This window comes from Octopus bimaculoides, chromosome 4 (genome assembly GCF_046866305.1).
Source record: "Octopus bimaculoides isolate indiv1 chromosome 4, ASM4686630v1, whole genome shotgun sequence".
Lineage (NCBI taxonomy): Eukaryota > Metazoa > Mollusca > Cephalopoda > Octopoda > Octopodidae > Octopus > Octopus bimaculoides.
Genome location: NC_142931.1, coordinates 98,674,369 through 98,701,663, shown reverse-complemented (window position 1 = coordinate 98,701,663; position 27,295 = coordinate 98,674,369). Strand labels below are relative to the sequence as shown.

The 27,295-nt window shown below is 37.2% G+C and overlaps 1 long non-coding RNA gene across 1 annotated transcript in view; it reads right to left on the bottom strand.

Annotated features, from left to right (window-relative positions):
- LOC149136163 (uncharacterized) overlaps positions 1–25,991 on the bottom strand; it is a 40,372-nt gene extending 14,381 nt beyond the window's left edge. Inside the window, exon 1 of the long non-coding RNA XR_016241620.1 lies at positions 25,056–25,991. This is a non-coding gene — a long non-coding RNA (uncharacterized LOC149136163). The remainder of the gene's footprint in view (positions 1–25,055) is intronic.
- Between the last annotated feature and the right edge of the window lie 1,304 nt (positions 25,992–27,295).

Genomic DNA, 27,295 nt, shown 5'->3' with positions numbered 1-27,295 from the left:
TATCGGTCCCTTTTTGCCAAACCGCTAAGTTACGGGGACGTAAACACACCAGCATCGGTTGTCAAGCGATGTTGGGGTGACAACCAGACACACAAATATATACACACACACACATACATACATACATACATATATATATATATATATATATATATATATATATATATATATATATATATATATATATATATATATATATGCATATATACGATGAGCTTCTTTCAGTTTCCGTCTACCAAATCTACTGACAAGGCTTTGGTCAGCCCGAGGCTATAGTAGAACCCGGAACCATGCGGTTCGTAAGCAAGCTACTTACCACACATCCACTTCTACGCCTATATGTATGTACATATATAATATATGTTAGTATATATATATAATATATATGTATATATATATATATATATATATATATATATATATATATATATATATATATATATATATATATATATATATAATATATATATGTATAAACACTTTTTAATTACCGACTTCGCTTTATTCAGACTGGGCAACAAAATATACCTTACACCACGTTGAGATCAGCTAGAATAATCATGGCTGATATAGATAATAACACCAACATCGATACCTATACAAGCAATACTAGGAAACCTGTAAGCTATTGAACTTTATATTTAAACTAATATCTACTTCAATGCTATGAAAAGCCCATGATAACCCTTCAATCGGCCATTTGATGTAGCTAAAACAATACTGGAATGAAGCTCCTTGAAACTTAAACAATTTTACGATGCTTCGGTAACGGGTGTCTTTATAAGAATATGGCTAAATCTCGTGGTGCTTATCCGTCTTCTCAAAAGACTGAGAACCAGTCAAAATCTTCCGTAAGAGAAATCGAAAATAATGGAAACAACCGATGTCGCCACAACAAAACTTTTATATATCTCCACATGTAGCTGATTCGACAGAGAGACGGCTGTAGAATATATTCAACTCAAGAACATTTTGAATCACAGTTCTACTTTTTCTAAGCTGTCATTGAGCAATAGGGCATTCTTTGAAAGATTAAAGGAAAAAAACCCAATTGCTTTCATGTTGAAAATTATCAATGATGCTGCTGGAGAATGGGTTCATGTGGATCTAATTTCTGGATATCTTCATATACACAGCTGCTGTCACGCTTAAAGAACATCTGGGAGAAGCGTGCAGCATATGTGGTAATAAAGTTACTAAACGGAAGCACCTTAGATGGAAAACAAAACATCACCAATTTGCGCCATCGTATTGGCTAGTTGATCACAAGAATAAAATGTAAGATGTATAATGAGTTCATATCTCTACAGTTACATCTTATGCAAAAATTAACAAATCTCTACGGCACATTTCATGCCAAGCTCTTCAGTGAAAGCTAATTACTCTAAAATTAGAATTTAGGGTTCTACGTGAAAAACTTCATTAGCGTAGAATAATTTTTGAACGAGCCAATATAAATTACAAGTTTGCTTTCAATCTACAAGCGTTATATTTGGTGATGCGAAAAGAAAACATTCCTTTAGAAAGCACCTTCTCAAGATCATGAATGTTCTGGTCTTAGACATGGAATAAATAGCAAGATTTCAACCGGAATGCATCGTTGCTAGTTACAGATACGAGGGGCTACTGTACCAACGTCGGCAATAAAATAAGTGGACTAGTATGAGTATACAGAACATTTCTCAAATTTAAATAGTTTACGTTCCAATGATAGAGCTCTGTATAATTGTTAGAAACAAGCCTCCTCCTGAGAGGAAGGCTTCAAATAGTTAAAAATACGTAGGAGAGAACATACATACACACATACATACATACATACATACATACATACATACATACATACATACACACATACATACACACACACACACATGCATACATACATACATACACACACATACATACATACATACATACATACGTACATACATACATACATACATACACACATTCTACCGCAATATATCATCAGATGAAAGGATAAGCGTATATCAGTAGAAAACCATGCATGGATATGTTAGTAGAAAGCTCTGGGATGATAGTAACATTGATCATCAAAGCAGTCTATCATGGACCAACAGCCGGATTACTAAGTCCCATTTTGAAAGGTATACGTTAGCAATTCAGGAACAAGAAATATCGACCAAATACCTGATGCATGAAAGGGACAGAGACGCAGGAAAAGCAGCAAAACGTGATAACCGATGCAGACTTTGTGGAATTAACACCGAAGATATCACCCACATCATAAGTAGTTGTCCGAAAATGTTATCACAATATTATCTACCGATGAGATATGGTGCTACAGTGTATATTGAGATGCGGCGGAAGGATAACCCCGAGGCCAAAGAAATAAGAACCCACAGTATGGAAGAAGCCATAGCCAAACATAATAATGAGTACTGGTGGAATGTCCGAGAGAAAACCTAAACAAAATGTAAACATAATATATCTGACATAGCAATTTGGGACAGAGAAGAGAAACTGTGTGCAGTTGGGGAAATCAGCTGCCCAGCGGATGCTAACATGAAGCTAAAGATCAGCGAAAAACAAAATGCCTATGTTGAACTATTGAGGAATCTACAGCTACTCTATCCAGATTTCAAGTTCAGATTTATGCCTATAATTATTGGAGCACTGGTATATGTAACACACTGCCTAAATACCAATCTTGAGAAATTAGTCTTTTCAAAACCAGAAAGGAGAAAGCTAATTCGAAGACTACAGATCCAAGCCATCACAGGAACTATAAAAATCTATAAAACTTTCCAGAAGTTTATCATTTTAGTATATATGAGCATGTCTAGACATGCAAGTATATACATGACAATACATACGTTGGCTGTGTGGTAAATAGCTTGCTTACCAACCACATGATTCCGGGTTCAGTCCCACCGCGTGGCACCTTGGGCAAGTGTCTTCTACTTTAGCCTCGGGCCGACCAAAGCCTTGTGAGTGGATTTGGTAAACGAAAACTGAAAGAAGCCCGTCGTATATATGTATATATGTGTGTGTGTGTGTGTGTGTGTGTGTGTGTGTGTGTGTGTGTGTGTGTGTGTGTGTGTGTGTGTTTGTCCCATCAACATCGCTTAACAACCGATGTTGGTGTGTTTACGTTTCCGTAACTTAGCGGTTCGGCAAAGCGACCGATAGAATAAGTATTAAGCTTATAAAGGATAAGTTCTGGGGTTGATTTGCTCGACTAAAGGTGGTGCTCCAGCATGGCCGCAGTCAAATGACTGAAACAAGTAAAAGAATAAAAGAATAAATCTGCAATTATACATACATACATACATACATACATACATACATACTCTGCTGATGTTGAAATTCCAATGAAGGAGCCTTGGATCTAGGTTAGAAACCTGCTCGTTCTCTATTGACAAGAAAACTTGTTATAGAACTGAATAATGACATACATACATTCAAACGTAGCTGAAAATTGAAAAAGAAGATCTCACACTAAACCTAACTGGTGTAGAGCATATTGTCCCTCAAAAAGTAATGAATATTCTGAAAGATCGCAGTCACATGAAACAAGAATTGTAAGGAAAATAATTGAGTATCAACTATATTTGTGTGCATGCGTTTACACGTGACGACACACACACACATACACCCACACACAAACACACAAACATACATACATACATACATACATATGTACACAAAGAGACAGATGGATAGATACACACCCACACCCACACACCCACACACACATACACACACACAAACGTTTGTTTATTTTCCTTGGTATGTGAAAAGTAATGTTGTTAATTGTCTAATGTAGCCGCAAAGGGAAGCAACACAAAGGAGTGTATAAAGCTACACCTAGAAATATGAATAACAGCAGAAACAATTGAAAACGTAGGTTGGCTTAAACAAAGCCAGCAGCCGTCAAACGAGAGCCCGAGAAGACAAGAAAACAGAAAACTGGTTACGAAGAAATCTATTGCACGTTATGTACAAGAACAGACAAACGTTAATGAGTCCGAGTTTTTTTTGTTTTTTTTTCGTTTATGATTACAAAAAAATATATAATGTTAAACATTTTTGAATAAATAAAATCGGATAAAAATTAGTAAGTTGCCTGGGCTAATAAGCCCACCGCCGTTAACCGACGCTCCCTTCTTATCCTGTCGGATGGCTGGGCTCAGCCGGCTCCATCCATACTCAACTTTCTTTCCACATTCAGCCATCTTTTTCGAAACATACTGTGTGACAGGTATCTCTTTTCCAGCCCGTACTTCTGAGGTGATAGTTAATATAATTAACTTGACCTCGGCTTGAAATAAAGATATTTGTTACGATCCCTTTCACCCGTGTCCTCCATACTGTTTCTTTCAGTATGCAAAAGAAACTGTCCTTCCTCTCCCCGTTAAGGTAAGAGGGCGGAACAATCTTGATAATCGATTCAGATGATAGTGTACTCTTCCTGTCGACAACAGCTGTTCGACATGAGCTATCAGTCCCTTTATCTCCGCACGCTGCACGAAGGCATGCAGGACAGTTTCACTGTCCCGCCCACACTCGGGCATGGGTTTGGCATAACCATGCCTCGATAGCCTCTCTCGAACAAGTAAAGCTGATCGGTAACAGAACCAGTCCATGGATTTTTGGTAATTATCCAGGTACCCCGGCCCGAAAGTCCTCCCGAACAGTTTGACCAACTGATTTCTATGGAAGCCCAGAGTCTCCCCCAGGACATCGTCTGACAGTTGCTCTACCAGCCCACTATAGAAGTCCACGGTGGAACTCCAGGTGCCGACATTGCCCGTCCGGGAGCGAAGCGTGAGTGTCTGTCGGCGCTCTAATTGCCAATCACCCAACCTAGGTCTTCGCCTGATCCAAAGACCTAAATCCCGAAGAGAAGTCAACTGTGGAAGGAAGAACTTCACGAGCCGTGACCACACCTGCTTACCATCTAGGTAACTCCACAGGTGCCTAAGCCTCAGCGCAAAGTTGCGCATCTTCAGCCACGGCATCCCTAGCTCACCCTTTAATGGCTTTTGACAGCTGTTAGGGCGCCTTACAAGTGGTCTCTCCATTCACAAGAAGCGGAAGAGGAGTCTCTCTAACTTACTCAGCCACAAATCAGGACAAGGCATGATGGTCAGGCGGAAGGTGATAACGGATATAATAAACACCTGCGTCACCTCCGCTCTTCCACGTATTGATAGCGCCCTCCCAGACCAGATGTGGGTTAGGGCAGTTACCTTGCTTGTTACCTCACCCCAATTCTTCTCCATCTGGAGATATGGACCAAACCAGACTCCGAGCCTTACGTCCAACGTCCCACGACGTTATTGGGTGGCATCCAATTGTCCCCCTCCCTCAGGTGCCGAGTTGCAAGCCGACCGACTTCGTATCTTCTGAAGGCGTTTTCTACACAAGTTAGCTTGCCCTTCATCAGACACAACGATGGTGATGTCATCTGCATATGCAGTCACCGTCTTCCCACCACTCAGATCACGTAGGTTGCCCTCTATAGCCTCCAACCTTTGCAGATTGACTCAAGAGCCAGCACATACAAAAGCGGAGACAAGGGGACATCCCTGGCGAACAGAGCGCTCTATCTCGAATGGTTTCGAAAGGAAAACGTTCACTCGGACGACAGACTCAATGTTGCTGTACATAGCAGCGATCCAGCCGCGGAAAGTTGGGCCCAGCCCAGCCCAGCCGCTCCGAGAATCGCCACCAGGTACCGGTGGTCGACTCTGTCGAATGCTTTAGACTGGTTTAAATGCACCAGTACCCCACTTTTGCCAGTAATTTTACCCACCCGCTATAAGGTGTAGCGTATGAGGTGGAGATTGTCGTGTATCGACCTGCCGGGAATGGCGCAAATTCGTGTCTCCCCGACAAGGTCGCCTACAACCCGCGCCAACCTCTTTGCTTGCACCTTGGCCAACATCTTTAACTCTGTATTTAACAGAGTTATGGACCGAAAGTTGCTAATAATGTCCCCCTTGCTCTGGCCTTTCTGATCAGAGTTACCACAACGTGGCTCATAGACTTGGGAATACTCCCATTCTGCTTCCACTTGGCATAGACTCCTTCCAGTAGGTGCCCGAACAAGTCTGGTATACTTTTATAAAACTCATAGGGTAGACCCTCAGTGCGTCTTTATATATCCTATATCTCCACAACGAAAGCTCTCCGCTTTCTTAAATGGATAATTTTTGCTCAACATAGGTTTATTTCATGTTTTTTAGAAAACACTTTATCTTTGTTCTGACTATTTCGCACTTGTTTTACTTGGAAACAATCTTTCTGTTCGATTTCCTCTGTGTCGTGTCTTAATTTGGCTATCCTTTCACATTCTTTTCACATTCTTATAACATTTGTTGTAAGGCTACATCCTGGTTTTGTTTCAGCTGTGTGAGAATTCTAGATCTAACTCCTGCGTCCTATTCGGCAGTTAGTCCCCGTGTAAAAATCAGGCATGAACATATCTGGCGTTAATTCGTCCAGCTTGAACTTCTCGCATTCCCTGTTTACTCTACCAGCTTGTGTGATGTAGTCCTCGTCATTGTTTTTCTCTATGTTCAGACACTTCCAATGTGTGTTGCACAATAAGCTTTTTTCACTGAAAATTTTACACAATGTATCTATTGTGTCATTAAAGTTTATATCCGGTTTTATTGGGAGTATATAATTACTGTATCGTTCATGTTCTGTTGCCACCAGTTTTCTCAAGATTAAGCGCGTTTTCATTTCGTCGTCCCAATCTTTACATTCTTTCCCGAAGATTTGCCCATATCTTCTGTAGTATCCTTCGAAGGTAACTCCTTCGTCAAGTTCGTATTTGAACTCTGTTATGGAGTTTGCGACGTAATCTGTTGAGAACACTTTCTGACTTTACTGACGGCTTCAGTAATTGCAGCATTTGTTGCTGTAATATTATTTGTTGTTGTTATTGCTTCTGTTGTTGCTCTTGCAATCGTATCTGCTGCTGTTGTTCTTTCAGTTGTAGTCGATGGTGTTGTTGTATCTGCTGCTGTTGTTCTTTCAGTTGTTGTTGTTGGTGGTGGTGGTGGTATTGTTTCCTCAGCTGTTGTTCTTGCAGTTGTAGCTGCTGCTGTTGCTGTCTTTGCAACTCGAGAAAACCGGCCAACAAATTTTCCATAATTTTGATTTGTTTTCGTAAAATTCACACAACCAAATCTTTTGAGTTTAATTCCTCGTGAGTTGTTTAAATCTTCGTCGCTACTGTTATATCCGTAACATGTTGTATTGTTATAACGTCCACTTCCAGTATACAGTATACTGAGTAAAACCAGTAAAGACACGACTATCTCTGACTGCCTGCTACGTTCTCTGGTACTTCACTTCTCTTTACTTATAGTGACTAGATTATTTCATTCATCACGTGGGAGGGGGTGTACCATTATTACTAATTCCCTACAACAAAAACTGAAGTTTTACTTCTCTTTGCTCTTGTGTCTCCACAGCCTGTCCTAACTTTCTTTTATTATTTCCCTAGCCCTTCGGCTTCTAAGGAGTCGGGCTTCAGATGAATGAAAAGTATTATGTCTTTTACGCATCATATTGAATGTTCTAAAGTAAAATATTTAAAAAATCAAACATAAATCGCGTAACATTTAATTCATTTTTGCTGTTTCTAAATTCAGTCATGTGGCTTATTTCATCCAACTACTAAGCTTCATAAAATCGATCCAGTGTAACAATTATATTTTTTATATTAATATGTATCACCAAACTTCACTTCACAAAACAAAAATAGGACTGCTTCGAATTAGCACGAAAACTCAAAGAATGTTCAAATTACAATATAGTAGAAGAGTGTATATATATATAATCAAAATAAGCAGCAAGGATATGCAGAGGTAATGCAGTACGATCGTTTCACGCAACTCCATTTAATTGAACAATGCAACCATTACATCAATTTAAATGCAGAGCAATCCTCAGCTGAACAAAGACATAGAATGACATAAAGATAAAGGCAACGTGATTAATAATCGACTAGATCTTAGGGTATCATGTGTACATAGTGTCACCTGTACCTTTAAATATTTCTGAAAGTAGCACTTTATTGATCTTGTGGTTTTGAAACCTATAATATACCTCTTAGTTTAAAATCAGTGCATAGTTAGCATGTCCTAGCATATCTTAAGATTCAGTTCCATAGAATGCCCCCATTATCGGGGGGAAATGGTGTTTACGCTCGATATGGATTTATTCCCTTACCAGGTATAAGATAATTTGATGCTTTATAAAAGAGCGGATAAAGCTATGTAAATTATGGAAGTTTTTATGAGGGCTGATGGGAGAAAAATTGGATTGTTTACTGACTTTCTTAAAATCTATATTTGTATTGGCGATATATTATTGTGCAACAGAAAATATTACTAAGTGAGTTCGGATTTGAATCGTCTCATGAAAGTTGAATAGTATCTATGGTTGCAGTAATGAATAGCATCAGAAAACTTATCTAAAACTGTGGAATTAAATACTCTGATGGGGTAACACACTTTAAATCTAGGAAAAGACAAATTATTTGCTTTTAAGCAACTGACCCTGAATGGGAAGATCTGCAAACAGATTTCTGACTTGTTTTGGAGAATGTATTGCAATTGCTTCCTTTAGAGTCATATCCCAATGATGATCATATTCTTCGCAAAAATATCATGTAAAAAATAATCGCCAAAAACAATCGCAGTAATGAAAACATGGGATCCAAAATTTCAGGATTACAGGTCCGGATTCGGTGTGAATGTTTTTAATTTACTCAAGGAATTAGCCTTTAGATATTATAAAGATTGTTATCATACAAAATATTTGTCGCAGAAAGTCACGTAAAAAAAATCACCGGAAACAACCACTGTAATGAAAACTTGGAAATCCAAAATTTCAGGATGGTGGGTCAGGATTCGACCCGGAATGTTTTTAATTTACTCACTGGGTCAGTCTGATTCCAAAAAGGCATAATATATTGGGCTACGGTCTCCAGTAGTAAAGTTGAGAAAGTGTGACACATTGACACACTGACATTCATATTTATTATATTATATTATATTATTATTATATCATATTAATACGGCGAGCTGGCAGAAACGTTAGCACACCGGGCGAAATGCTTAGCGGTACTTCGTCTGCAGTTAGGTTTTGAGTTCGAATTCCGCCGAGGTCAACTTTGCTTAAGAAAATGGAGGGATCAATAGGTGGTATTCATCAACTTATAGACATTACATTATGTCAGTTTATTTATTTACTAAAAGGACAATTATAACAATATACATACATATATGACATATTATGCCTTACATGTATAATAGATAAAATATAACATATAGAAATTGGGATAATGTTATAATTATATAATTACTGCTATTTTATATTTTGTATGTTATATATGTAAGGCATAATATATCATATAGGTATGTATATTGTTATAATTGTCTTTTTAGTAAATAAATAAACTGACATAATGTAATGTCTATAAGTTGATGAATACCATCAATTGATCCCTCCATTTTCTTATTGCTCTATACATTAATGGTAAAATAACTTTTTAGTCTCACCCATTTATTACACTTGGTAATGTAATTGTCATGCAATGAAAAAACACTTGTGTATTAATAACTGGGTATTCTACCAGCAGTATATTGGATAGATATTATCCCTTGGTTGGTTGGATTCACAACCTCTAACTTTCTTGGATATATATATTGTATTGATATATGTGTAAATATGTGTATGTCTGTGCGTGTGTATACACACGCGCGCGCGCATACACACAGTAGACTCTTTAGCAACGTATGAAATTATGGCAAAGACCGGTTTCCATCCAAAGATAATTAATTAAAAACTAGGATAAGCTTCCTTGGATGCCTTAGTGACTATGTCGAATTATTCATTTTAAAAAAACGCTTACAACCACAACTCGGCTTTCCCTCGAATTCGTGACTTCAATGTGCTTTTGCTTATTTCATTTGAACCGGTAGAATGTTTTTCAGACAAAAGTTGGTGTTGTGATTTATTATTTTTTTTTTTCCATTACAAAAGAAAAATCTGCGAGTAAGACCATTATTATAGAAATAAACAAAGTAGAATCTGGATTGGTTAAATCTACAATTTGTGCTATTCTAAAAAGAAAGAATGGACGAAAAATGCAAAGTTAGTGAAAAGCACATACAGGTTCCATAAATTATTAATAGATCTTTTCCATTTCAACAGACAAGGATGACATGAAAAATCCTAATATCAATAAGGGAGGATGTTATTTTTATCTTTCTCAAGCTTCTTTTTGAAGAAACCCTAAGTTTCTTAATACCATATCATAAGCTGCTAGCGAAAATGGTAATTATACATTTTACGCTTATCAACTTGAAACGACTTCTTGCTTTCTAACTGCGGGCTAATTCAACCTAAACCGTCCACAGGAGTGCACCATTATAATACTTACACCGTCCAAAGGATGAGTGCATTTGCTAGTATATATATATATATATATATATATATATATATATATATATATATATATATATATATATATAAACAGAATGGGACAAGAATGCAAAACATCCAGACAGTTAGGTGATACAAGAAAGACACAAAATATACAGATAGACGATACAAAGAAAACACAGACAGGTCATTTGGAGTTTTCTCTCTTCAGTCGAGATCCAGATTATCCTCGCAGTTTCGGCTGGTTATTCTCGATATTGCTCCAATCTGGCCAGCCCCAAGGAAAAACTAAGCTAAGAGCATTAGATTCCTTGGAAGAAAGCAGCGAATGTATACAAAAAAAAGGACAGAAAAAAAAACGAACAATATTACACAAATACAGTGAGAATATTAACAGGACAAAACAACAGATGTCTTTCGACTAAGGACGAATTAAATTAAGCTGGCGTATATGGAAATAAATCCTTACAGCAGGGATACAAGATTTCACAGGCACAGGGAGGAATAACGATGTTGCACACACAACGGCCGGACAAGAAAGAAAGGGGTAAGGTTTGGCCGAACACCGGTCACGTGGGAAGAGAAGAGAGAGAGGTAGAGGCAGAGGGACAAAACAATTAAGGAGGGGTGGCAAGAAAAAATGACAGGGACACAGTGAAGTGGAAAGTGGAGGGAAAGTGAGCAAGAATAGAAGGCAAGGAAATGTGAGCGAACCCTATCTTTCTGATCATATCCAGAGAATTGTATGCGGCGCATGAAGTTTTGTACATGTTTCTTCGTTTCATAGGGTTTGCATAGTGGGGACACGTTGTTCATTATCCTAACTAAGCCTGCTATCAGTATGTTAATTTTCATATTGAGTGACGAAGCTGAGTTCTTGTGAACAACATATTTCGAAGCTATGGGTCTCATGTAATAGGAGTGGAGGAGGTGCACCCTGTTGTTCACAAAGTTCAGTATCAAGGACGAGGAGTCTATTGATGGGGTGCCTAATGGAGTAATCTATAGTTACCATGATACTTTGGTGGATGGAATTAGCCACTTGCTGGATGCTCTCTAGTATGTTACTTTCAGTTTCTACATTACTGGTACTAGAGTTGGTCTTAACTAGGATATTAATGTCGTCTACATACCTACTGTAAAGTAAAAGAGTTGTGGACTGTTCTGCTAAGGGTTGCTTAAGTTTTCTGTCCCACCAGGTCATGAAGAGGTCGGCCACATATCCAGCTACACCGACATCAATGGCCGCACCTTGAACCCGCATATATAGCTTCTTGTTAAACTTTACTATGTGGTTCTTCAAGGTGGTTCTTACGCTAGCCCCTATTGCATGTGCAATCATTCTTTTCACCTGATTGCTATTCACAGGGTCTTGGATGGGTACGGTCCAGCCACTCTAGCACTCTGCGGTACTTTTCTTAACTGCAGAGGTGATGGTGGGTGGTCTTCCACTCTGTGACCTTGTGGGGCAAAAATACTGAGGTCATGGTCGTCTAAATAGTCACTGTCGTAGCTTATTCTCAGGAGGAGGCCTAGTTCTTTCGTATTGACTTCACGGAACTCTGCTTCACTCACATAGATTATCTCAAGGCATTTCTCTACAGCAAAATCTATGTCTATAGATGGGTAGAGTGAAATCACATCCATACTACCCACAACACAACCTGTGAGGTCATTGGAGTGGTTGCAAGTACTGATTTTACTGAGGAGATCCTCCGTGCTCACACAGACATCTGGGGACACTTCTATGAGAGGTCGTAATACCTGTGAGAGGAAGTAGGACAGTCTATAATTGCTGGACATATTCGCTCCGCAAACTGGTCGGTTCGGGTTTATGTAGGGTTTATGGTCTGCATAATCCGTACAGTGTAGGAACATTATTGTTGGAAGCTTGGAATTTGTGTGCAGTCCGTTTCTTAGGTTGGAGTATGTTGCACCACATTTCCATGGGTGCATTGAGGAGTTTTCCCCCTCTTTCATGTTCCTGTGATGCAACTTCTCTCATGCTACTGATGTGTTGTTGCATGGTCTGGACATAGTTCTGTGGGCTGTCTATTGACAGTCTGCCAGACTTGTCCGTAGGGAGGCACATTAGTTCTTTGTTCCTAATTGGCTGTTTCAGTTTTTGTAGACCTTTGTCAACAGATGAACTGAGTTGGTGGGTCCCCTTCTCATTATGTTTTTTAGTGGTTTTGTTGTACCGGTCTAAGATGTGTCGGAGTCTTTTTCTAGCTAAGGAGATCTTTGCTTCTGTTTCACTGTCAATTTAGGGTGGGATACATACCCTTTTGTTGAAGGGTAAGTCTGTTGGGTAAATCCTCATCATATCATAAGATTTGTTGTTAGGGTTATAGAAGACAGAGTATAAGGTGCTATTATCGTTGTGGATATTGTTATAATTGCTGGTATTATTGTTGCTAGTGTTGGTGGTGGTGGTGGTGGTGGTGGCAGTGCTTGTGTTGTGCCCATTGTTGTTATTGCTATTGTTGTGGTTGGTGTTGGTGTTGGTGTTGATGTGGGTGGTGTTGTTGGTAGTGGTGTGGATAATGTGGTTGGTATTGTTTTCTGTGTGTGGGATGTTGTTGTCATTGTTGCTGTTGCTATAATCATCGTTATTGTTGTTGATATTATAATAGTTGTTTCGGTTTCGTATGTTTGTGTTGTTGTTATAGTTGTTTGAGTGGGGAATGTTGTGGTTATCATTGTTGTTATTGTTATTGCCACTATTGTTCTCATCAACATCACTATTGTTATTCTTGTTGTTTTGGTCTCATATTTTGTTGTAGTCGTATTGTCCTAACCTCCATCTTAATTTTACGCAAATAAAGACTGAAACACATGACCATATGCACACACACTTTACACAAGGACACATGTAGAGACACACATCCACACATATGGAGATACACATCCATACATACACAGTACATAGTCACAAAAACCAATACACACACACTCACCACCACCTCCGCAAACTGGTCGGTTCGGGTTTATGTAGGGTTTATGGTCTGCATAATCCGTAGTGTAGGAACATCATTGTTGGATGCTTGGAATTTGTGTGTAGTCCGTTTCTTAGGTTGGAGTATGTTGCACCACATTTCCATGAGTGCATTGAGGAGCGTTTTCCCTCTTTCATGTTCCTGTGATGCAACTTCTTTCATGCTACTGATGTGTATGTTGCATAGTTTGGACATAGTTCTGTGGGCTGTCTATTGACAGTCTGCCAGACTTGTCCGTAGGGAGGCACATTAGTTCTCTGTTCCTAATTGGCTGTTTCAGTTTTTGTAGGCCTTTGGCAACAGATGAACTGAGTTGGTGGGTCCCCTCCTCATTATGTTTTTTAGCGGTTTTGTTGTACCGGTCTAAGATGTGTAGGAGTCTTTTTCTAGCTAAGGAGATATATTCAGCACAGTCACTATCCATGAATTTATTGAGGACAATTCCAATCACTACTATTACAACCACAACAGGTCATTTTTAGGTTACTTGACCATTTAAGAGGATTCCACCAACATCCTACTACTGTCATACCACTTCCACATTTTTATTATTCTATCTCTTCTTTTCCTACTCCCTTTCCCTCTTCTTCTTCTACTTCTTCTTCTTCGCCGCCGCTTCCTTCCTCAACTACTACTGCTGCTTAATCAAAACCAAGAACTCATATCAAATATTAGGACTGCTACTACCTACTACCGGCTACCAAGCCCTCACAAGAGCAATAAAGAGACAGACAGAAAAAAGGAAAATGTCCCTTACATTTGAAAACTATGGAAATATTTTTAAAACACATTTCATTTAATTTTTCCACAATTTAATTGTTTTTCATGCTTTACTCTAAGCTGAAGAGGTCGCAAAGACTGAAACTGGTACTAAAATGTTCTTCGTGATAAAATTGTTTTAGCATTTTCTACCTTGTCTTATTTTCCTTATGTATATATCTGTGTGTGTGTGTGTGTGTGTGTGTGTGTGTGTGTGTGTGTGTGTGTGTGTGTGTGTGTGTGTGTGTGTATGCATGTGTATATGTGATATAATAGTATCAGTATTAATTTTTTCACTATGTATATAATATATACATATTGAAATTATTAATAGTGAAACTATTAAACTGAAAGTATTATCTTACATTACAATAGAGATGTTATTGTTTCACTTTTGACACGTAATACTGAAATAGTGTACGTGATAGAGATTGCTCCGGGCTCGCATTAAGGAAGAAGTTGAAAATGTTTTTGGCCCATGACACTACATAGACCCTAAGTAAGGCATGTGTAAAATTTGAATGAAATCAGTTGGGTAGTTCTCGAGTTTTAGTGGCGCACCATACAAACAGACAGACATTCTCAGTTTTATATATATATATATATATATATATATATATATATATATATATATATATATATAATCACACACACATGCACACATGCACACACACACACACAAACACACACACACAGAGACGTTGGGTTATATTTAATATGGAGCAAAACGACTGACTGTTCGTCGACTATAAATAATACTTAAAACAATATAAAGTAATTGAGCTCATTACAGTAATACACACACCCAACCACTACACATACACATATGTTTTTATCTGTGTCCTTATAAGAATCAAAGTTTGTTTGTTTGTGAGTGGACCGCTGAAAACTAAATAAAATTGAAGATATTTGAGTTTGTTGATATCATTTCAATTAATTCGACCAATATGCAGATAAATGCATTTATTTTTGGAAAACGAAATGAGAGTGGGCGAGTCGGTGGTGTGTTGGCTGGTATTTCTAACAAATCACGTACTGTATATTTAACCCTATGCCTTTTACACATGTAGCATACCTACAAAAGAGTGTCTCACCGAATTTGTTTCTTCTTAAGTTTAAAGAAAACGGTGGGGGGGGCGACAGACTGTCTGTTCCTCGACTATAGAATTGTATTCCTTATCTAGTTTTTAATGGGAAGTGACACGTGCAAGTACATAAGCTAAGGAAGTGAAATAGGAAAATGACAGCTGACCTCATAAATTCTGATGTGGTATACGTTAAAGAAATCTTAGTTGGAGTAAAATCTTAGTTTCGATTTCTATTCTGAAGGTGGGCAGCGAAAAAAAAACGAAACTGATCTTCTACAGATATAAATATAAAACGAATGTAAAATAAGTAAAACTTATTTAAGTAATACTTATAGCAATATAAAGTAATATAGCTTATTACAATTATACACATACACATACAAACACACAAACACACACACACACACACACACACACACACACACACACACACACACACACACACACACACACACACGTTATTATCTGCGTCCTTATGAAAATCAAGGCTTGTTTGTTTGTGGGTTGACGCTGAAAACAGTAAATAAAATTGATAATATTTGAGGTTGTTGGTATCATTTCAATTAATTTGACCGTTCTGCGGATAAATGCATTTATTTTCGGAAAACGGAATGCGGGTGGGTGAGTGGTGGTGTGTTTGCTGGTATTTCTGGCAAATCGCGAACTGAGTATTTCATCCTATGCTTTTTTACACATATGGCATACCTACAGAAGAATTCTTCACCGAATTTGTTTCTTCGTAGGTTATGGGAAAATAAATATTTTGAAATGAAATGTTCCACAAATATTCTATTAATATATATATATATATATATATATATATATATATATATATATATATATATATATATATATATATATATATATATATATATATAACCACACACACACGCACAAATGTTGGGTTGTACTTGATATGGAGCGGAGCGACTTAGTGTTGTTCCTCGGTCATAGAATTATATTCTTTATCTAGTTTGTAACTGGAAGTGACCCGTGCAAGTACTTAAAGTAAGGAAGTGAGATAGGAAAACGACAGCTAACCTCATAAATTATGATGTGGTATACGTTAAAGAAAGGAGAAATGTTGATGTGAAATCTAAGTTATGATTTCTATTCTGAAGGTAGACTGGGAAAAAAACCAAACTGATCTTTAACGGTTTCTATTCTGAAGGTGGGCAGCGAAAACAGCACAACTGATCTTCTACAGATATAAATATAAAAACAATGTGAAATAAGTAATACTTATGTAAGTAATACTTATAGCAACATAAAGTAATAGAGTTTATTACAGTTATACACACACACACACACACACACACACACACACTTACACACTTACACATACACGCACATGTTATTATCTGCCAAGTTTGTTTGTAAGAAAATGAAGAACTATATTTCTATAAAAATTATTTCCCTTAGACAAGTCACTTATTTTGGATTGGTATATGTTAATCCTATAAAAATTTATCTCTCTTAGACGGTTGATTTATTTGGGATCTACCTTGTGTCCAAGATGTTGGAAAATGACGGGTATCGCCGTTAGGCGGGCACGTAGAGAGTCGGGACCACTTGCATTGTCTTCGGCGTAAAATTTTAGACAGGAATTAGCTTTTATGTAGCTTTTCTTGCTGTAGATGGACAGACAGTCAGACAGACACACACACACACACACACACACACACACACACACACACGTTCATTTTCATTTTATAGACTTTAGCTTACCATGGATTTTTGTAATACGCTGAATCCAAAAATACTATTAATTTTGCAATTTGATTTTCCATAACGAAAATCAAAAACAGCGTCCAAAATACGCAATTTTTTAACAAAATTAGTAGCTGTTACCAAGAATGTTATGTGATATGTCTTTATATGTGTTTTGAGGTCATAGAACACGAATTTGATGTGAAAGAAACAGTTTAATGACAAATAGTTAAGTAATTTAATTTTACAAAAGAAAAAAATATTTCCAAAGCTCCGTAATTCATCTGATACAGTAATACTTTTACAACCATTATGGCTTCAGAACCACACACCAAGTCATCCAATGCATAACTGAAATCAATAAGGCTTACGACTGTCTTGTAACTCACATTATCCAAGTAAATTTTCAAATTTATTGCATATCCTTCCATTGGCAGTTTTTGGTAATTTTGCTTAAGACGGAGAATGTCGCTGGTTATTGGCACAGAAAGGGTAGTGTATCTGGCATATCTGATTTCTAAAAACAGCCTATCGACCTTTTCTTTATCTGATATATCTGCCATATAAAGCATCTACCTCCGTACTGTTAGTAAACGGTCCGCCATGATTTTTAAAAATATCCAAGTCGGCTGCTTGTCGTCTATCTACTGCGTTGGCGATTTCCTTCTTCTACAGTCACTCCACTATTAACTGCTGCTGGCTGTTATGCCATTCTTTAATGATGTCAGGCACTCGCCCCTCAGATTTGGTGAGTTTGGTATATTGCCTGAATGCTCTGGACTCTCGACGTTCAATCAGATCAGGCGACTTAGATTTAACTTGGGAAGAAGATGCTAATTTGAGTTGCATGGCAACTCGATGGCTCAACTCATAATTGATAAATCCAAAACTGCGTTCTACGTCGAAATTGTGAATAGGAGATCTCTCTAGTTTAGCTAAGCCCATGTTTGCCAGAGCATGGAGAGACTCTTTGATGGTGTTTTCAAAACCAAACAGAACCCTCTTCCGGTTCTGGAAACCATCCTCTAACTTTGGAAGAAGCCTCGACAGTACTTTTAAAATCTCTGGTTTCAGCGCTGGTTGCAATAGCTTCAACAGCGCAGCATATATCTTCATTATATCTGATTTCCTGGAATCTACTAGAAGATACGAAACTGAGTGCAGGACTATGCACATTTAGCAATCGGTTTGAATCCGTTGTGGAAAGGTCTTTATACAGTTGTTTGAAAACAGGTGCATGTTTTGTGCTTGTTGAAGTGGTGAACGAAAGGAATGGTTCGACAAGGTGCAGTCCAATCAGCGCTCCTGTGCAATACAAGACTTTGAGGAACTCCAGATTTGTAAAACATCGTACGATACAAGCTATTTGGTTTGTAACATGCTCGTATTTTGCCAAATACGATGCTACATCATCTATGTGGTACAAAGTTATTGCACAAGTCAAAGTGAGACGGTTCATTCTTCAGGGCGACGGATTTATTCACCCGTGGTTGAATGTGCTTGTCAAATTCACCGGCTTTGTTTCACGACTTGTAATCAAAATCATGATTGATTAATCTTGTTATGCAATCAAGAGCCTGTTCAGTGACACTGGATGAGCTTGATGTTGCATTTACAAGAAAACTGAATAGATTTTGTCTCGTCCAATTGTGTTCTCGATGTCACTCCACTGTTTAATCATTACTCGACTGAACATAAGTGAAGATGTTCAGGTATGTGTTCTGTGTCGAGATTTCCTGCTACGATCTCTTCAACCCCATTGTTTGATGTTTGGTCCGAGATTACAAAATCATATTTTGCAAATAGTGTTTTAACCGGGATATTACTTTCAATTCAGCCAGGCTATTTCTTGCTTCTGATACTACAAGCATCCCCACTAATATTAATATGGTTTTTTTAAAAAAAACAGTTAGCTTGTGGTTCAGTGAGTGAATTCCCTTTAGAAACATCACGAGAGAAATTCACCCATTACCAGTGATGGAGAACCAGTGGAGTCTTAAGCAAGCAAAGGTTGATTTGAATTATTCAAAAAACATTCTGATATTCAAACAAGCAAAGCAAAGTTTGATTTGAATCATTCAAAAAACATTCTGATATTGCAAAACCAGGTAAAGTTGCTGGGACTCAATCACTGCAGAAACATAAATGTGCTGAATTTTGTAAACTTGTGAACATAATTTCTATTTTCATCAGATTTTTAATCGTGATGAGATTAGCCGTTTTTTTTTTTTAAATATATATATACTCAGGAGGGACTTACTCAGGTGAAGACTGTCTGTAGATAAGCAGATGAAATGTAGGCTGACATTACTTTTCTGCAATAATGCTTCAAGAGATTGGAAAGTGAAGCCACTTATAGTGTATCATTCAAGTACATTAACGAAAGCAGGTTTGGTGTTCATTAGGCTTCCAACTTGAAGGCCTGATGACAGGCTTTCGAAGTTGCTGTGAGGCTCACTGAAGTATTTGCTCCCACTTTTCGAACAGGTCTTTCAATGAAGGCTCTTTTTGCTATAGACAATTTTCTAGCATGTTCTTCCAAACTCACAGACCATTTTTTACAGGAATTTAACTTTATCAAATCCCATTTCCTACCTCTTCATACTATTCCACTGCTAGAGCTCATGGGTCACCGAATGATTGCATGCTATAAAAAAATTAAATACGAATCATCTGTTCGGGATAAACGAGTTTTGGAAAATTCCCTTCAATACTGCAGATGTTGTGAAGTCCTGGAGATGGCTTTCTTTCAAGTGCTTGAACTTTTCTTGGACAGCATTGAGGCCTGACGCATTTGTTGCTTTAAGAGTCTTGAATGTTCAAGAGACTGGGGTTGAGGAAGTTGTAAGTTTTGGCAATCGTTTAGTTGAGAAGCATCGATGACCTGAAAGAGTTTCACAGAGAAGAGACTGAATCCTAGTAACAAGGACTGAACTCTGAGAAAAAAGAATAAATGAAAAAGAGGGAAGAAGACAGTTTATCTCGAGCGTGAGTGCAAAGATATTGTGAGAACTTATCACTCATTCTCAGCGGATGTTGAGTAAGGTGTTGACTTATTTTCTGATTAAGTGTTTAAAACCTCTAAGGGATGGTTAAATCTAAAGGCGTTCTTGTTAAAAACCATAATACCAGGTCATTGAGTCCAAACCATACAGAAATAACCCCAATAAAATAGACATGAGCAATAGTAATGATAAACCAACTATAGAAATAAACTCGATCGCCATAACTATAATTTCACACGCCTTACAATGACAGTAGTGTCTATGCCAGATATAGCAATACTAACAATAAACGTAATAGTAATAAGATCTGGCTCGTAATCCCTTTCGCCATGCACCACAAATTCAACATAGTTCGCTCATTAATGAAACTAATAGATAAACATTTAAACGTAAATAATAAATATGCAGCAATATTTAGGAATAAAATTAGAGTAGGCCACAGCCTGACTAGTAACTTAGCTACCATCATAGCCTCGATTAATAATAAAAAAACTAGACACATTCTATGAAGCTAGGAAAATTAGGAACAATAAATGTAACAACCAACAGACTAAGAGAACAAATCCCACCACTAATGAAGCGCCTCTGAATTGAACCTAAGACCTTGTTCCTCAGTCGTTAGATCAACTCCGGCATGCTGACGCAGTCAGAATGCCTACTCTGTCCCTTCCAGCTGGCCATGGTTTCGTAGTCTCCGTTGCAGCTTTCCATATCACGTCTTACAGCCTTTACAGTATTCACAGAGCACTAAGCAGCAGTCGTGATATCGGCATTTTTATACCCAGCGTGAATAATCTTGATACTGGTAACTCTAGTCCAGTCCTCCATGTCATCATCAGTCAAAGTCAGTTAACTTTTTCTCAACTACAACTTTAATCTTCATGCTCTCCAAATCCGTTGACAGTTCACCAAAGCATCAAGCTGTTCCTGAAAAAGGAGACATAAAATATCGCCAAATTTACCCGAACACCCTGTATATATATACTCAGAAAAGTATTCAAATCAAGGATAAAACCCACTAACCAACAAGCACCTAACCACGTTCGAAGAGGAACTCTATAATACAGTTAAGAACGTGAAATTCAGGATACCAAGAATAAAACATAATGGACGTGGCTTATGCAAGGCGATTTGAAGCGTACTACTGAAAGCTTTATGATTGCAGCACAAGACCAAGCTCCTGCTACCAATTCGTTGAAGTATGACATCTACAAAACTTCTCACAGCCAAAAATGCAGACTGTGAAAAGGGTGTGGAAAGTGTGATCCACATGGTAAGTGGATGTGTAAGCCTTGCGCACAAAAGAATACAAGCACCACCATGATAAAGCCTGCTTGTACCTTCATTGGCTTTTATGTCATAAATATCTATACGAAGTAACACAGAATTGGTATGAGCATGTACCTAGTAAAATAATGCAGGAGGGTGGGAATGCAATGATATTCTGGGATTATGAATTTCTAGCTAATAGAGTAATAGAGCTTCCCGAGACAAGACATGGTAGTATCGAACAAGAAAGGCAAATACTATCACATGAGATCACTGATGCAGCCATACTACTGCGGTGAGCTGGCAAAATCATTAGCACATCAGACAAAATGCTTAGCGGCATTTCGTCAACGTTCAAATTCCGCAGAGGTCGACTTTGCTTGTCATCATTTCGAGGTCAATCAAATAAATACCAGTTGAGTACTAGTATTGATGTTATCAACTAGCCTCCTTCTTATAAAATTTCAGGCCTTGTGCCTGTAATAGAAAGAATTATTATTATCATCATTCTTCTTTCTTTTTCTTCAAGAAGAATGGTGATGATAATAATAATTCTTCTTTTCCTTCTTTTTCATCTTCTTCTTCTCTTCCTTCTTTTTCTTCTTATGTGTATGTGTGTGTATGTACTTTTTCTTTTTCTTTTTCTTTACAAGTTAGAGAAGTATTGCTTGGACATTTATTCCATTTTGCTTTGAGTGGTTTAAAGGAACTTACATTAAATTTTTTTCTCGTTTCTGCTTTTAGAACTTTAATCTTCATACTTAAAAGTTGCTATTTCGATCTTTGGTTGAATCTCTTCAGTACAAGCTGGTTGAGGGTCTATTCATTACATTTTGAGATAGAGAAAATTAGAATATGTGTATAGAAAATGTTTGGTGGAAATACTTTACCGAAGGAAGTTCATCTTAGTTCACAGCTTGTTAGTTATACAAAAGGCAGTTAAATTTAAATTTAAATTAAAGAACAGGTTTATGGATTCGTTCAGTCCCTTCCAGTTTATTTATACTATTCTCCGTAGCGTGTATAGTATGGGTATAGTGTAGCATTTGTTGTGAGATGGCTTTACCCATTGTAAATTTGAATTACTATTGCTAGGATTAACACATTTTTATATAATCGTACAATAGGTCTTAATTAGTGTAGATAGCACATTATGCAATTCTTTTCCTGTTATTTTCTACTGTAAAAACAAACTGCATTTTCAGAATGTTTGAGACTCCCAATCAAAAAGCTTGGGTGGAGAGAAAATTAAATCATTAGTAACAATTATATTCCCAGCTTAAATCGTAAGACGTAAATATTTTAACGTGGCGGGGTTTATTTAGTTAAGCAATAGTGCAAGTAGAAATATTCCATGTATCAATATTGTACCCCAATGAAAGCAGCAAGCTGGTAGAGACGTTAACACGCCAGACGAAATGCTTAGCGGTATTTCGTCTGCCACTGCGTTCTGAGTTCAAATTCCGCCGAGGTCGACTTTGCCTTTCATCCTTTCGGGGTCGATAAATTAAGTACCAGTTACGCACTGGGGTCGATATAATCGACTTAATCCGTTTGTCTGTCCTTGTTTGTCCCCTCTGTGTGTAGCCCCTTGTGGGCAGTAAAGAAATAGGTATTTCGTCTGTCTTTACGACCTGAGGTCAAATTCCGCCGAGGTTGACTATGCCTTTTATCCTTTCGGAGTCGATAAATTAAGTACCAGTTGCGTACTGGGTCGATCTAATCGACTTGCACCCTCCCAAAAACCTTCGGGCCTTGTGCCTAGAGCAGAAAAGAATAAATATTGTCCCCCAATGAAAATTAACAAACTGAAATACTTTCACTAACACTAACTTCAGATCCATGAAGAAATAGAAAACAATGAAAACGTTCAGCTTGTAAATCAGATTAGTATCTTTTAAATGCTAATGTTACATGTATGTAACTAATATCTTCTAAGCTTAAATCTCATTGGGGCCGGCATTACCTTACAACTTTTTAGAGTTATTAAAATAAAAGGTACAAATAATATATTAGAAATTGGTTTGATCAAATATGATTGTCGTCTATAAAATTACTCAATGAGGACACTGGACATTAACATCAGGACCCACCTGTACAAAATCGTTCTAGTAACATTGGTGTTTACACTGTAGAAGAAATCTGCGAAAATCACCAAAACATAAGATGGCTTTCACCAAAGTCGTCTAAGGAAAATTCGAAGAATTTCGAAATAAAGGTCATATCAGAAACGAAGAAATCTTAAGAAAGGCATCATCGCGAAGACTCCAGTGTGTCAGCCAGTTCCTCGGTGTGCAATAGCAGCACCAAGATTGACATCAAATGAAGGAAGGACAATATGAGGAAAACCACGGTCACATGATGTTGAACTTTCCAAGATCTGAATGTTGTCAACAGATGTTGGGAAAATATAGAACACACAACCAGCCGAGAACACAGGAGCATGCACAAAAATAAGCGAGATGGACTGACTGATTGACTATAAAATTGTTGCCACATATTGATATTAGGAATCAATACTTCATCGAAATCAATAAAAATTTCACTAAGTAGTTGCTTACTATGGCAAACTTCAGTAAACCGATTTGTGGTGAGGAGTGAAAGAATGTAATATTCGCTGTTTTGACAATCTTCAAAGAAAGAAAGAAAGAAAGAAAGAAAGAAAGAAAGAAAGCTGAATGAATGAATGAATGAATGAATGAACGGACGAATGAATGAATGAATGAACGGACGAATGAATGAATGAATGAATGAATGAATGAAAATAGAGAAAGGCGGAATAAAGTGAGAAGAAATAGGAAATTTGAATTGAAATGTTTTGTCACTTTGTCTTTCTATGTTAATTATAGTGTTGTCCTCGATTAATTAGAATTTATCGCTATGGAGATAGAATTTAGATATTACTGACTTTATTTTCAGGTGATGATCATGGCTTCTCTGTCAATTTCAACGATGAGCATTCAATCAATCATCTAAACAACTACCTAATCGTTAAAATTAACATGTACCCTTCACGTAATTTTGAGACCAAATTAGCATGATGCAGCTCGAAATAAGACTGGACTCTTGAATTACCAATACAACCCATCCAACAAGCTTTCACATAGTCTTCGTCCACACAGTTTCATACACACAGCCTACGTCAATCTGAGGCTATCGTTAAAAAATGACATTGTGAAACAATATTTGCCAGTGTTGTAGAGTCAACTATATTGATTCCAACAGTAAGACTACTCTTTACGAACCTATTTTGCAATTTGTAATATTACAGAACAAGACAGCAGGGTAACAAACGTGGCAGAATGCCATGTTAGAAATGTATTCAGTTTTGCATTCAAATCTCACAAAATCGACAAGGCTTTTCATCCCGTTAATGTTAATAAAATAGTACTCATCGACATGACTGAATATACACCATCCCATCAAGTGTGTAACCCTATGCTACAATATTACTTATACAAAACATATCCATCCTAATCTCTTAATCTGGGTGCCAATCTGATATGTATGGAAGGAATCAAACCAACAAGAATTTAATCATGAAATAAATTTAGTTTAACTTCCAACTAAGTCAAAAAGGCAAAGCAAAGTTGTTGTTTTTTTCTGTTTTCTGTATCAGTAAACTAATAAATCTCATATTTGAAATATCTGGGACCTTAGGACATTTAAAGGCTCTAATAGAAATTTTTATAAAGGAATTTTGAGCATTCTTGGGGGAAGAAGATATGCGTTAAATATGTAACATATAAGTACATTGTAATAAAAAGGCAAAATATGTATTGTTGACTTACCTTAATGTTTATATCATCAACAGTTTTCTACGATAGTTTTGGGTTGGCCAAAGCCTTATGAGTAAAATTTGTTAAACAAGAATTGTGCGGAAACCCGTTCAACAGCACTGTTTCTGTTGTCGAGAGGTAGAGTTATCCTGGAAATAGGTTTAATACCATCACTCCTTTGTGACATTAGCGGAAACCATTCAGAACTGGTCACTGGTCTGAGGACAAGTTTAGCACTTCTAACCACTATTCTCAAAGACCTTAAAAGAGGCCATGGGTTCTGCCCTTTCTCCTCCGGCGAAGTCTTTAAAGCATAAACATTGTAAAATATTTCTGTTCTTGAAACTGAATGTTTTCAATGGTTTTCCTTCTCTTTTTCAGAAAATTGTACCTTTTTTCCGATTTCTCCAATATTTTTCTTTGTTCTTGGGGTAATCTTATTAAATTCCAACATTTTGGTCTGAAACTTATTTTTTTTTTTTATATATTTATGTCTCTTTGCATGTCCCAAAGTTGCTGACGGTGACACTTTTACATCTGATGTTTCCTTATAAGAACCATTCTTAAGATTAGATTCAAATTCATTCAAGCAGAATGGCATCATCATGTAGTTCCTGCTTTAAAAGAAACAATTGCTGGAAGTATCGACTTATTGACGAAGAGGTGAGGTAAGTTTCCTGAGATCAAAATCGGTAAAACTCAGTTAAAGGGGAAAAAATACTTTGTCTTGTCGAAGAATTGAGGCTAGGCTAAAACTATCGGCTAGTATTATGTAACAATACATTTTAAGTGAGTTTTAATATCCTAACCATCTTCTGCGCGCTATTCACTGCATCGCTACCAACCTGTCCTTCTTTCAGACCACTTGCATTCAATAAAAAAATAAAATAAAAATGATTAAGTGTCCACAAAATTTAAATAAGTATAGTGATTCCCACTAATTTTAAACCCGCGTATTGGTTACTGGTACACGTTTTGAGAAGAAAAGAAGATAAAATAATGTCGAATACAATTAGTTGAAAGTGAAGAAAAAAGTAATATGTGTTTTAATTAGTTAAGTGACTCCCTAACCGCAAGAAAGGAAATAACGTTTATACTTTTTGATTTATATACAAGACAAAAGATTTTTTTATTAATATGCGTCTAAGATAAAGACAAGGTTTGGTGAAAATATATTTGAATCATTAAAGATTGGTCTATAGATAATTCATATTAAATAAGGTTGACTTTTATTGTTTATCTATGTTTTTAATCCATAATCCGAACTCGTAAACACTTTCATAGACGCGTGCTATCTGGCTATCTAATTATTCAGCTAATTTCTTGATTGTCTTCTTTTAATAAGCCAAACACGTTAAACCACTTCCAGTTTCATTTTGAGTTTGAAAGTGGAACAGAATGAGTTGACTGGTTGACTTTTGTGATTCATAACAAATGAAGTTTTGCAATTAGTGACTCTTCTATGTATATATTGTACATGACAGAGAAACAAAATTAATTCTTTCATCTAGTTGTCAGGTCACTTCTACACAGCGATAGTCGATTGAAATATCCTGATTATATTACTATCATATCTAACGGCTGCAAAGGAAGCAGGTTGGTAAGACATGGAGCCAGGTCGGGGAGGTACTGAAATTTAGACGTAATAAAGTATCTAGCGCTAGACATATTCTATCGGTTTCTTTTGCCGAACCACTTTGTTACAGGGAAGTAAAACACCAACACAAGCTTCTTACTACACAGCCACGCCTGTGCCTACATGTGTGTGTGTGTGTGTGCGTGTGCATGTGTGTGTGCGTGCGTGCGTGTGTGTGTGTGTGTGGTGTGTGTGTGTGTGTGTGCGTGCGTGTGCGTGTGCGTGCGTGTAGAAGTTTGGAAAGAAACACACGAGTTGATATGGATAAGGAAAATAAGACAAGGTAGAAAATGCTAAAACAATTTTATCATGCAGAACATTTTAGTACCGGTTTCAGTCTTTGCGACTTCTTCAACTTGGAGTAAAGCATGAAGCACAATTAAATTGTGGAAAAATTGAATGAACAAGGGACATCTTTCTTTTTTCTGTCTGTCTGTCTGTCTCTCTCTTTTTTACTCTTGTGAAGGCTTGGTAACAGGTAGTCGCTAGTAGCAGTCCTAAAAGAATATTCGATATAAGTTCTTGGTTTTGATTGTTTAAGCAGCAGCAGAAGAAGAAGAAGAAGAAGAAGAAGAAGAAGAAGAAGAAGAAGAAGAAGAAGAAGAAGAAGAAGAAG